This window comes from Dryas octopetala, chromosome 5 (genome assembly GCF_963921425.1).
Source record: "Dryas octopetala chromosome 5, drDryOcto1.1, whole genome shotgun sequence".
Taxonomy (NCBI): Eukaryota; Viridiplantae; Streptophyta; class Magnoliopsida; order Rosales; family Rosaceae; genus Dryas; species Dryas octopetala.
Window position 1 is genome coordinate 8,284,608 of NC_141370.1, and position 14,529 is coordinate 8,299,136.

Consider the following 14,529-nt stretch of genomic DNA (forward strand, 5'->3'; position numbering starts at 1 on the left):
CAATCATGAATGGCTTAGTGTTAAAGAAGAAAAAAATGATCGAAGAAAAAGTTCAAGAAAGTGCTATTTTCCTGTTTCTTATAAAACTTTGCAACTATGACCAACAATAATGTGATACCATATGAATTAAATCATTAAACACAAACAAAAGTGATTGACAATCAATTTGAAATTTAAAATAAAAACCAAATTGGAAGGTGTAAATTAAAAATTCACACTTAATTACCAAAATTATAAATGCTAATTGCTTAATATTTGACATTAATTTACTCAAATCAAAACTTGCCTTTAGTCAACACGGGGCAATATTTTTTTGCTAACAAAAGAAAATACTACAAAGAAGATCCGTGAGGACAACCCAAGCCTTGTGCATCTCCAAGGCAAAGCAGCATCAAATCAACAGGAAAGTCGTGAGTCCAAAACTGGTGGTGAGCCAAAGAATGCCCCTAGCTTCTTAGCCAACAAATCCGCTGCAAAATTTTCTTTAAGAAAACCAATTAGTTTTGGAAATTAAATCTCTCTTGAATGTTTATGATCGAGGAGGTTGACGTTCGTCATATTTTTCTTAAGAGCAGTGTTAGGGATCCCACTCAATAATTAACTGTTGAAACCCCGGAGCTTTAAGCATTCTGCAACCAGAGCCAATGTGTTACCAATATTAATTAGAGGACCCAGCTCCAAGGGGTTGCCCCACTCATTTTTGATGAGAATACCAAATGCATCATTGTTGTTAATAAGAGATACATCAAAGTTCAGTTTGACATTCGGTGGAAAATTAGACATCCCAAAAACAAACATTATGCGGATGGTAATGAATCTTACGTGGCAATTTTGTAAATGGTTGTAAATCTAAGAAAACAAAAAGAAATTGGTTAAATCCAAGGTGCAGTTTACAAAATGGACTTTTATATCTAAAAATTTGAATTTTCTGGGATCTGTTTTCTTTTTTTCTTTTTTTGGGCGAACCCACTATTTTGTTTGGTTGGTGAGGAAAGTGCACGTGAAATCAATTATGACATGTATCACTTTTAAATTTTAAATTACCATTTTAAGTTGTTGTTGTGACATGTATCAGTTTTCAATTTTTAATTACCATTTTAAGTTGTTCCTGTTTATGCATATGGGCATATGCACATATGGCTTTATGTTGATTTGGTGTATTTATGTTAATTTTTTGTATACATCTATTATGGTTAAGTTCCATTTGTATATTTGGTGGAACTTTGGAGAAGTGTGGGTTTGAGCAAATTAAGTAAATAGCACCATCTATTTGGTTGATGAAAAAGTATGTGTGGGGCGGAAAAAGTATTGATAGGGTTTCACTTTGATATTATCAAATTTCATTTAATAATCTACTTGCCTTGATATTATAAGTACTATTTTCATCATCAATATGTTTTATTTGTATACTTTTAGCTATATATGATCTGTTTTTATTCATGAGAATTATGTGGAAACTGCTCACCTCATGAATTCTCTTGAAAAATTATGAAATTAGAGTATTTAAATTCCTAGCGTTAATTGAAAAAAAAAAAAAAAAAAGAGGCTGTTTTGGCATTGCTCATCAAGTTGTGCATGATTTTTTTGAACTTAGAATTGGTATGCTTCTTTCTTGGTAATGAGATTTTTGGTTTGTTAAAAAAAAATTGAGAAACTTATTAGAATGAATGCTCTATATCTCTCTCTTAACAATTTCAAATGAGGCAAGTGTTAGTATGATGTTGTTACATATAATTTGGGGATAAATTTGAGCAAAAATGAGGATGTTCATATATTTATTTAGGGGACTTTTAGTGTTTATACCAAGGGGAGATGGCAACCTGAAAATTGCTAATGTGTTACGTTGCTCTAACTCTGTAAATCACTTTTTCTAAAGTAAAAAAAGAGGTATTGATCGAGTAGAGAATATGTGGCAGTGCTAACTTTGAAGGTGCTACAAGGAAATAAAATTTTATATATCATTTCTTTTTTTATATATCATTTCCTTCTCTGAGTGCAGCCCACCATAAATATTTAGGATTGTAGTCAATCAACATGGTTGTCGTTATGCTATAAGGTTCAAGTAAAAAAAGGCTCAATAGCCGGTGAAAGTGGCATTTTTACCAGAAATGTGGTGTACAAAGAAGTTTTGCTCCAACCCGATAACGTATGACGTGTCTCTTATAAGCAACCTAATCATATGGATTATGGTGGTTTTCCCTACAACTTTATTGCTCATTTGCACATATATTTTGAGAACTATTTCAATAAATTTAGTAATTGCATTCTCAGTTAATCTATGCCTCAAAAAGTGATAACATTTACTACAAAGTGCGACGACAATTTGGTCAGAAGGGAAAATCCGGCCTCTCGCATGTATTACTTGAGATGAACCCGATACTTAGACTCATAACAACAACTATTGTAACAAATCAAAGGTGTATGCGTAAAAAATTTGATGCCAATCTAAAAAAAATGAAACATTCTCACACTAGCAACAAAAAAACTTCAAAGGTGCACATTAATAAATAAAATGTGCCCAAAAATTAACGTATGCGCAATAGAAAGAGCCGCTTCGCACTTGCGAGAGCGAGTGCGGAGAGGCTAGTATCTAAAAAAGTGTAACCTTTTTAACTAATTCAAAATAACTCCATTTCAACTCGTTCAACAACATGGTTTAGAGTTTGATTAATTACGCGGACAGAAAAACAAAGAAATATAATTATCACTTTGGTAATAAATCATGGAAAACTGACACTACTACAAGCAATTGAGTCAGAATAACATGTCAAGGTCGTCTACTGAGTTCAAATTCTCTGCCAAAGCAAAGCCATCCCAGTACTCCCATGAGTTAGTCTCCTTCTTCTCTTTGGCACTGCTTGTGGCATTTACCATCTCAGCCTGTACAGTAGGCGACATGAGGTTCACTGAACAGTCCGGTTTTGGATTCATTTTTATAGGACCTACTAGGCGTTTCCCTTTTCTTTCACGATCTCCATTGTTCTTGTGACTGGAGGCAGTGATGTTGGTGAAGATAGGCTCACATTCTTTCTGTAATATAGCTCTGATGTATGGTTGCAGAGGATAGGAATAAAGTCAGGACTAATTAACTATAGAAGATAATGTGAGCAAGCTAGGTACTAAGATTAATTTGATGATGAGGATAACATTGGATTAAAAGATGACATACCTCTCAGAGTTCAAAAGTGTCTGACTCACATTCAAATTCTGACTGGTATTGTAGTTACCAATGTTAAACCAATTCACCCCGTTAGGGTTTGCATTCATGTGAGACTTTGGTAGAATTCCACTTTGTCTATTCTGAATATTAATACTGCTCTGTTTTTTGGACAGAAAAGTTTAATCAGATAAGTAGAAGTGAAGATAATATAATTTCAAGTTTAATTTCCTTTCAAGAAAATTGAGGTAACATATAGAATTTGAGTAACCCCATCAAGAGAAATTCTTCCTACAACCGGTTTTATACATAAGTGGTCATGTGCATAGCAGGTGAGCTATAGATGTGAGAGACTGGTTGTATACAACAGTTGTAAGGAGAACTTTTCCCTCACGAAACTGTCAAAATTTTCACTTCTTGATATGAACTGCATATTAGAAATGTATGCAAATTGAGAGTGGAAATATCACATACCAATGATGAATTGTCCAAAACTCCCATTGGCTGATATGGGTGACTAGTACGCTCTCCTAACACGCTTTGACCCTACATATGGTTTTCCCAAAATTTGAATATATTAATGAAAATTAGCAATTAGAAGTTCCAAGGGATCAAGTTCACTATAAATTAGAAGGTGAATTATAAGGAATAAGTACCTGCATAGGGGCATAATTAGGTGAACTTTGGGCTTGTGGTGTTGTCAATGACATTCCAGACTGGTGAATGGGTTGAAAGCCTGAAGCTGTTATGGGGAATTTGCCTATACAATTGTTGGAACCCCGTCCGAGTACTCCTCCACTACCAGTATGACCACATAGGCCTTGAACCATGCTCTCTTCAAATACTCCATTACTTCACAGAAACAATGGCAATGGTCACATGCATATAATTGACTAAGTTGATCCTTTTAATAAAAGACATGAATTAATTGCTAACCAGTAACCGCTTTGGAATTTGCATGACAATAAGACTAAACTCAGAAATTTATTAACCAAATTAATGATGTGTTCTATATATCTTATTCATTATAAATTAATTAATTAAGTTTTCACTTCTCAGTGACAGTAAATTTCGAAAAATAAAATACTGTCACAACATTTAGTGAACAAATTTTGTGAGTGTAGGAGTGCTCAATTTGATGAAGATGATTACAAACCTGTAAGGTCTAACATTTCGAGGATGATCAAATGGCATTGGAAGCTGGCTAGAACTAGAGCTTTGAGCAGCCCAGTTCCATTCATTTCCCACAGAATTCAGTGTTGCAGAAGCTTGTCTGTTGATCTTCATCTGTTCGTTCTGATGATGTATCTGTTCCCTCTAATGATATGTATATGATGTTATGTAATTTCAAGGGATGAGAACAAATTTACTAAAGGGTCATTTTTGCCGAAGATAACAAAAAACAAGGTAAATTTTTTTATAAAATACCTGGAATACCATTTGCCCGCAGGAAGATGATGAATTAACAAGCAACGTTTTCTGGTTAAGTAAATATATGTTAAAAATTTTAAGAAGACACAATTGACAAAAAAGGCAATGAAATTAAAACTAGTTGTACAAGTAGTATTTTTGCAGAAGAGAACTTACTTTCAAATTCGTGACTCGTTGTAAAGAGGCTTTCAAGTTTTTCTCACACAACAAGAGTTCAGATAGTGAAAGATCATGGTCTGGTTTTGGCTCATAACCCCTTTATGTAATGTATATAAAAATGTTAGGAAAATTGCAAGTCAAAGAAAGCTAGTACATATATGCATGTTAGAAGTTAGTGCATTTAACCCAAAACTAATTAATTGGTAATACAATGGACGGAAACGTTAATTATGTATATTTAAAAAATATATATGTTAAGAAATTGTATTCAACATGTACCTCAGCTTAGCCTCTACCAGCTTTAACTCAATTGTAGCTCTTTTTACTTCTATCTCGAGAACCTAGAGAATTGCAATTGATCAACAAAAAGAAAAAGGAAACAAAAAGGAGTTAGTGAAACTATAATCGATCACAAAACAATTCTTCACGGTTGAACAAGTAAATTAAAAGGAATAAAATTCAGTCCAAAAGGAAATTAACTTAAGAACAAAAGAACTTTATTACATTTATAAAGGAGCCAAATTATGATTTGGTACTTGTAATTTGGGCCAAGTTCCACTTTGGTACTTGTACCGTAGTTTACTAATTTCTAATCAATTAATATCAATTTTGGTACTGTAGTTTACTAGCTAATTGTTTTATTTGTAATCTAATTGCTTATATAATTTCGTCAATTTTTTGATCTAAAAAGTCTAATTTACTCCCTCATGTGTCTCCCGTGTACCCCTCAAGTGTTCATTTTATAAAAAAAAATTACGCTTGTGAGCATAAATTGGACTTTTTAGGTTGAAAAAATTGATGAAATTAAGCAATTAAAACAATTAGTAAACTACATTACTAAAATTGAGACAATTGAAACTACAAGTATCATAGTGAAACTTGACCCAAACTATAAATACAAAATCATAATTTAGCTTTTATAAAAAGAAAGATGTACTTACTTTAATACTGCGAGTATGAGATCCATGCACATACAGATCAAAATGAGAAAGGGGAATCACATGAGGCACCATGAGCAAGGAAAATTATGTTAAAAGTAGTTCATGGACTGGATTTTTCATAAAAATAAATAATAGAATGCATGTATGATTTTGTCTGTAACTTGGAAAAAGAAAACAGTTAATTATCTTAAGCGTGATAATGTTATCTATTTTAGGTTAAAAGTACAACAACATATTCTCACTATATTGTGTGAAAAAGGGGTATTATCAGAATAAAAAAATATGGGAACGTTGACACAAAAAACGTGCTGATGTGGAATGCACTGGCACAAAGTCAAAGAATCTTATTCAAAAATCAATCTTGTTACATTACGGTTTAATGTAAATTCAATCTTAATTAATAAAGGATAAAAATCTTAAAACCATTTCTTTATTTCTATTGGTCACTACTTTGATCTTATTAACGGTGTTTCTCTGTTAATTTAAGACCTTTTTTTGTGTTTTTTTTTTTTTTTTAGAATCTATTAATTTAAGACTTTGTGTGTTTAAATTTAGTACTCTTTTTTTATTTACCTCAGTTTGAAATTATTATTTTCCTAACTTCAAACATATTATTTTCAATATGCTTTGTTAACTCAAGGCCGGCTCTTATGTTTTTCAAGACTATTTTTTTCTGGTGACAATGTTTTTCAAGACTATTATTAATGTTGCATTTCTTTATTTCAATTGGTCACTACTCTGACCTTATTAGGAATATTACTCTATTAATTCAAGACTCTACTCAATTTTTCTCTGTTTGCATTTAGTACTATATACGTGTTTATTCACTTAACTTCGAACATATTATTTTCAATATGCCATGTTAATTCAAGGCTCCTTGAAAAACATGAGAGCCTTGAATTTTTTTTGTGTAGACAAAAATAAAATAAAATTCAAGGTTGTCATGTTATTCAAGACTACTTTGACCTTCTTTGGGTGATTACTCTGTTAATTCAAAAAGAACAAAAAAACACTGTTTTTCCTCTGTTTGGAATTAATATTATGCTTTTATTTTTACTTAACTTTTAACATATTATTTTCCTAAATCACATATTGTCATGCTTTAAAGAAGTGCATAAAGAATATTATTCCCTGTTAATTAATTAAGTTGCAATTGATTTAAAGTATTTGGTAAGCATAATTTGTTTGTCTTCTTTTTGAAGTTTGAATATATAATTCCATATTATACATTTTAAAAATCTAAAATCCAAAATCCTAGCTAACCTCCCTCACAATGCACACACTTTTGTAGGTGCCCATACACAAATTAGGGCAAATCATTAAGACTTTTGAAACTATATCTAATAGCCACCCTAACACTCCTGCATGAGAGTGTGTGTGTGTGTGTGTGTGTGTGAGAGAGAGAGAGAGAGAGAGAGAGAGAGAGAAGGACTAACTGGTTTTTTAGGAACATAATTAACTTGTTCTCGTCAGTACAATTAATGCTCCTAAGCTTGGCCAGCATCTGCTGATGCACAATATATGAATTAATATATTTTCCAATTAATAAGAAGAAAAACAAAAATCAATATGTCAGGAAAATGAAGAATATTATATGACTATATAATGTAAAATATCTTGGAGCAAGAAAAATACCTCAGCGTTGCTTGTGTGACTGTTTTCACCAATAGCAATTGATCAATCCCCACCAATTCACCCAATACAAATGGAAATCATTGTCAAGATACGTAAAAAATTTGAAAATTAATAAGCAAAATATAACAGAGCAAAAATAAATAAAGGCAAAGAAAAATCAACTGCGCGCGGGTGGTAATTAAATTCATACTGATGTCTTTCTTCTGCGGGCAGATTGATATAGTGCTTCGGTAAATCTTCCGCTCTGTTAAATAATATTTAATTAATTTCAGAAAATTTTAAGGTAATAATAACAAGAAGAACACACACAAACACACACACACACACTCTAGTGTATATATATATAAACATAAACAGAAAACTTCAAGTGCGTATGTCCTTGCTTACAGACATCAGCGAGCGCAGCTCGAACGCTGACTAATGTCCTCAAGTGCAGTACGTAGGCACTTGAAGTCATATGTATACATATAAGTCAATTCTTACAAGAGATACGCCATGTTGTTAACACTATTTTACCCACAAAAATAAAATAAAATTCATTGTATGTTTGCGTTCACAACTATGTTTTAGGGTAACAGTTTGTAAGCGAAAATAAAAATGTGAAAAAGAGAAAATAAGAGCTATGGTTCTAACAACGACAGATCTGTCTAAAAAGTTCATTACTACATATATATAACGACATTTGGACAACGTAAAATCGGTCTAAGAAATTATTGTACATATAACAACTTTGGATCCGGAAAATGGTCTCGTCTAAGAAGCTTGTTACATAGCTGTATATATGAATATCAATCAACATATAGAAAAGATGACCTGTTTGGGTTGGAGAACTTGGTAGGACGACCAGTCTGTGTCAAGGTAATATGTGTGTCGCAGCTGTCTGGCATCTCATGGGCCTTTCTCTTTCCCTTAGAGAACGTTCCAATCTCTAACTTGCTTCGATCCATCTTACTCAGATCTGATCAGAAAAGTAGTGAGTATAGGAAACAAAGGAGCAGAGTATCAAGTTCAGTGAGAAGTTGATGAAGAAGGCTCTTTTGGCTTTTTGTTCTAGTGTTTGGGAATCGAGAGACTCTATCTAGCAGAGGCCAAACAGTAAGCCCTTACTGTGTTTCTCGCATGTGTTGGGCATGACCCATTTATTTATAATCCAACAAAAATGTTTTTTCTTTTATTTTTGTGGTAAATAAATGATACATGCATGGCCACATTAGATAACACTTTGGCCAATGGGTGCTCCTATGCTATTGACCTTGGCTACAATTGTTACAATTGCCACGGTACCACCAACCAAAACGAGACACATCAGCTTATTCTAGAATTTTCCACTAGGGTAATTTCGAAATAAACCAATATGTAAGGGGTATTTTTGAATTTGTGACTATTCCCTATCTTGGCAAGTTACGTGTTCTCAACTGACACATAAAAAATATGTAATCCTTGCTCACATACCAAATCTAAAGAAAATGTTTGAACCTACATTAAATGCTTGAGTCAATTATGGCATATTTATCTGGTCATGTTGAGAAACAATTAGAACCATTTGCATATAAACTCAAGGTTTTTTATTTGAATGGTAGACAGCAAATGTCCTTGGTACTAGAAGCCCTGCAAAGTAGAAACTTAAATTTTTAAAAATTAAATAAAAGAAAACATGGCAAAAAAATATACATGATTATAATTGAAGAAATTAGAGTAACTAATCTAATATCAATTGGTAATGACTTGATGTGGGACGCTTTAAACACGCGCTCTTACATGAGTGTGAATTGAGCAAGACACGTGTACAACTTATATTGGCTGATGTGAGAGGACGTGTGGCCTTTTGACCTGGCTAACAGGTGGATTTCATGTTTTGATTCATTGAATTTAGAGTAACCAACCAAAGAACAACTCAAACAAACTGGCAATTTGTGGATAAGCCTAAGAGATTACATATTGTACGAGAAGATTTCACATTGTCTCAATGTGAGATGCTTTCAAACATGCCCCCTCATGGGTTGCGTAACTTAAGCCAAATATGTAGACAACTTATATTGGGTGACATACGAGCATGTCTAAACGTTTGGCCTAATACGTGGATTACCCACTATGATACCATGAAAACATTATAACATCCAAGTCAAAAGCAATATATAGAAAAGAGGTGGAGAGGCTCACAACATAATATAACTTCACAATATAAACAGGTCCCCGCTGAGCATGTCTGTACTTCAAGAAAGGTGCAGATGTACTCCCTTGTCTTGTGGTTCTATAATCGAAACCATTCATTTCCAAGATGCACCATTAAGGCCCAAGAAAATAACGATTTCGATTATTCAACTTCCTTGTAAGATGATCAAGGGAACTAGGGAAGAAAGTCTACACTTTTCACTATTTGTGGATGTCCACAATAATCGTGTGTGTGTGTGTGTATACCTTAATTACGTACCTTGGATTCACTAGCTTGAAGTTTCCCTCGAACCAATCTTACAAAAATCAAACTGAGCGAGGATAGAGGTAGATGACCAAGGAATCGTCCCTTAGCAATAAATTTGTGATTAAATTTAGAATCCTTCATAAATATTTTGGATAGAAGCTAGAGGTGTGGTATTGTAGTGTGTAATTTATGAAGAAAGGCCTTTACTTTTGTGACACCGTCAAATACAACAAAATGTCAACAATTTTGGTAAGACCATTTTGTAAATTTAGTATTACTAATTCTATATTATTTAAAATATTCAATGAATATCATTTCATTAAACCAAAATGACAACAGTATGTTTATGTAAGACCTTTTTACCCTTTAGTATTACTCTTCTTCCTTTTTTTTATTGAAAACTAGAAAACGTATTACTCTTTTATTTGCAAATATTTAATGAAAATAAGATCTAGAGGTGTAAAATACAAATCAATTAAGTTTTACCCATTTGTGCTTCATGTCGTGTTCGTGCACATATCTAAGACCTAGGCCTAGCTTGGCCCATGGTATGCCCCCCATTCATGCTTGTGTCGTCTTCGTATCATGCCTTAAATAGGTTGAGATCATTTTTCCCTTTTGTTTTTTAAGGATTAAAAACTATCTTATATTATATTATATTTTTTATAATTAATATTTATATTTTTTTCTTGAAAATTGAATTGTATTGTTTAAAGTTTAAACGAGTCATGTCTTATTCATACCCATTTCATGTTCTTGTTTGTGCTTATCTCGTATCGTGCTCTTTCGTTGATGGGTTAAAATCCTTGCCCGGCTTAGGCTTAGCCCATTTATTTGTGTAAGGGTATTATTGGGTTTCTGACTATGCCATATCTTGGCAAGTTATATACACATCAATTGGAAGATAGCAAATATGTAGGTCTAGTTAGAATTAAATAGACGTATTTACCAAATGATGTGTTATGTTAAAGATATATATTAGTTTCAGAGTTAGACTAGCTAGATTTGAATAAAGTAGCTAGATTTGAATAAAGGAAATACTACTACATCATTTGGTGAATAAATAGCATGATTTATCAATCCCCACCAACCCAATATCAAATGATTTCGATGATGAAAACAGTCAAAACAGTCACACAAGCAATGCTGAGGTATTTTTCTTGCTGCATGGGTAAATTACATTATATACCCAAATATTATTCATCATTTTCCTTATATTGATTTCAATTTTTTCTTCTTATTAATTGGACCAACCCAATATTAAATTAGATCAATCCCCAACATTGCGGCGTGGTTCTCCAGAACCACATCTTTTGCCTAGGGTTAGGACTTTTGCTTAGATGGGCCTATTTGTTTGGGTTTTTTGTTAGTTATTTATCTTGTTTGAGCCTTTGGGCTTTAGCTTTGTATTTTCTGTGTCTTTTGGGCTCTTTTAATGCATTTCTTGTCTCGACAAAAAAAAAAAAAAACCCAATATCCAATGGAAATTAATCACAAATTAAAAATTAAAAATTTATATATAACCAAAAATAACGTATAAAACACAAATAAAGGCCAAGAAAAATCAAGTAGGGGTAGTAATTCATAGCTAGTGATATCTTTTCTCTTTGGGTAGATTGATATAAGGCTCTAGAGTCCAGTAAATGTTAGACCATGATAATTGTTTAATATAGAAAAAGTTTAAGGTAATAATTAAGAACAAAAAAACAAGCACGAACACGGACACGTACACGCCCACAAACATGAACATGCACACGAACACGAACACACACACACATACACATCTGTGTATATATATATATATAGAAAATTTTAAGTGTGCAAATTCACACTTACAGACATTAGTGAGCATTAATTTGAACGCTAATGAATATCGACAAGTGCGGTACGTAGGAACTTGAAGCCGACTTTCTATAACGACAATAAAAATGTGAAACAGATAAAACGAGAATTGTGGTTCTAACAACGATGAATCTGTCTAACAAGTACATTACACACATATATATAACGACATTTAAACCACATAAAATTCGTCTAAGAAATTATTATACATATAACAGCGTGCGATCCAGAAGAAGGTTACATCTAAAAAGCTTGTTATATAGCTATATTTATGTACATATATCAATCAACATATATAATAGATTACTTGTTTGGGCTGGATAATTTGGTAGGACAACCAGTTGTTGTCACGGTGACACGTGTGTCGCAGTTGGCTAGGATCCCATGTTCCTTTCTCTTACGCTTAGAGAACGTTCTAATCTCTAACTTGTTTTGATCCATCTTACTCATATCTGGTAAGAAAATGAGTGAGTACTATAGCAAAAAGAAGCTAGCTTGATAGCAAACAAAGAAGCAGAGTATCAAATTCAGTGTGGAGTTGATGAATAAGGCTTTTTTGGCTTTTTGTCATAGCATTTGAGAATTGTGAGACTCTATCTAGCAAAGGCCAAACAAAATTTTTTTTTTGGTGGTAAATTAATAAGTACATGCATGACCACGTTGGCTAATCCTTTGGCCAATAGCTGCTCCTATGTTGTTGACCTTGGCTACAATTGTTACATTGCCACGGTACCACCAACCAAAACAAGACACATCATCCTATTTTAGATTTTTCTACTAGGGTAATTTAATTTGAAATAAACCAATATGTAAGTGGTATTTTTGGTTTTGTGATTATTCCCTATCTTGGCAAGTTATGTTTTTCTCAAATGGCACATAAAAAGTATGTAATCCTTACTGACATACCAAATAAAGAGGAAATGTTTCAACCTACATTAAAAACTTGAGTTAGTTATAGCATATTTACCTAGTCATATTGAGAAGGATTGAGAAATAATTAGAACCATTTGTAGATAAACTCAAGGTTTTTTTCTTTGTTACATTAGAGGGAATCAAACTCTGGATCTAGTCTAATCCTAATCTTTACCACACCTACCCTCACCACTTGGGCTAACCCCAAGGGCTTAAACTCAAGGTTTTTTTTATTTTTATGCTAGACGGATAATGTTCATGGTACTAGAAGCCCTTCAAGTAGAAACTTAAATTTTAAAAAATTAAATAAATACATGGCAGAAAATATACATATTATAAATGAAGAAAGTAGAGTATCTAATCTAAAATCAATTAGTTATGTCTTGATGTGGAACGCGTTATTCATTTTTGTAGGGCCTACTTGGTGTTTCGTTTTTCTTTCACATCATCCATTGTTGTTGTTACTGGAGGCAGTGATGTTGGTAAAGTTCACATTTTGTAGTAATATAACTCATATGTGATTGTAGGAGATAGAACAATAAAGTCATAACTAAACCATACATTTTATGTAATTTCAAGGTATAACAAATTTACAAACATGAAAGGTTTTATTTAATTCTTGAAATATCATTTGCCCGGTGGAAGATCATGGATTAGCTAAGCAACATTATCTGATTAAGTAAATGTAGAAAAGTATAAGAATTGATGAAAACAGAAAACTAGACAATGAAATTAAAACCAATAGTACCAATAGTGTTTTTGCTATCTTATGTTAATTTTTCATTCTTAAAATCAATCATTAACATTTAGTTGAAAAATTGCATTTTCTTGTTTGCAAGTTTTTAAAATGATAAAAAAACAATGTTTAATAAGTTATGCCTAATTCAGACTAATTTCATGTTCGTGTTCGTGTTGTACTTAGCCCATGCCGTGCTCTTTTGGATGGGCTACAAACTTAGGCCCAGCCCGATCCATTTACTTTTGTAAGGCTATTGTTGGATTTGTCACTATGATATATCCTGACAGAATGATAGGTTATATTGACATCAACTATCATAAATATGTAATCCTTGCCAACAATACCAAATATAGTGAAAATAAAATGAACCTACATTAAAAGCTTGAATCAGTTATAGCAAATTTGGCTACTCTGGCTCACAATTAAATAGAATGATTTGTAGATAAACTCAAGGCTTTTTTATTTTTATGCCAGGCAATAAATATCCATGCAAAATAGAAAAGTTATATTATTAAAAATTAATTCAAAGAAAAATTGGGAAGAAATATACTTACTAAATTAAGTATTTAACCCAAAATCAAGTAAAAAATTGTGGTGAGGCCCAAGACATCATGTATTGTAAGGCAAACCTTCATATTCTCAATGTGGGACACTCTAAACAGACTCCTCATGTGTAGCGTGACTTGATCCAAACACGTGTAGAAGTTAAATTGGGTAACGTGGCTGGAAGCACGTTCGTTCTTCACACGTAGATTTGATGCTCTCATATGTCGAACGTACAAATTAGATCACTCAATCAAAAACAACTCAAAACCAATTGAAAATACATTGAGATGCCGAAAACAATATATTTATTTTGTATGTCAAGGCTTCACATTGTCCATTTTAGTTTTCTCAACGAGCTCCCTCACGTGCATGTAGTAACATAACCAACGGAACAACGGAAAAACACGTTTGACATGGGTGGAAGGGATATGATGGATATACAAAATTCTAATTTTAAAAATTGCTAACTTGGAAATGTAGGAAAGTGAGCGAACCGGCAAGTAGTCAAATGAATGAACATATGGACAAACATAATAATAATAACACGGATTTTCATATAGAAGAAATATGAATTTGAGGAGATTTCCTTAACTATTTAACTAGATCAAAATAACATAATTTCAACTTCTTAAAAAACATGGCTTAGAGTTTTGTTAATTATGCCGACGTCAAAAAAAAAATATCACTCTCAAAATAAATCATGGCAAACTGCCAATGCTACAAGCAATTGAGTTAGAATACATGTTAA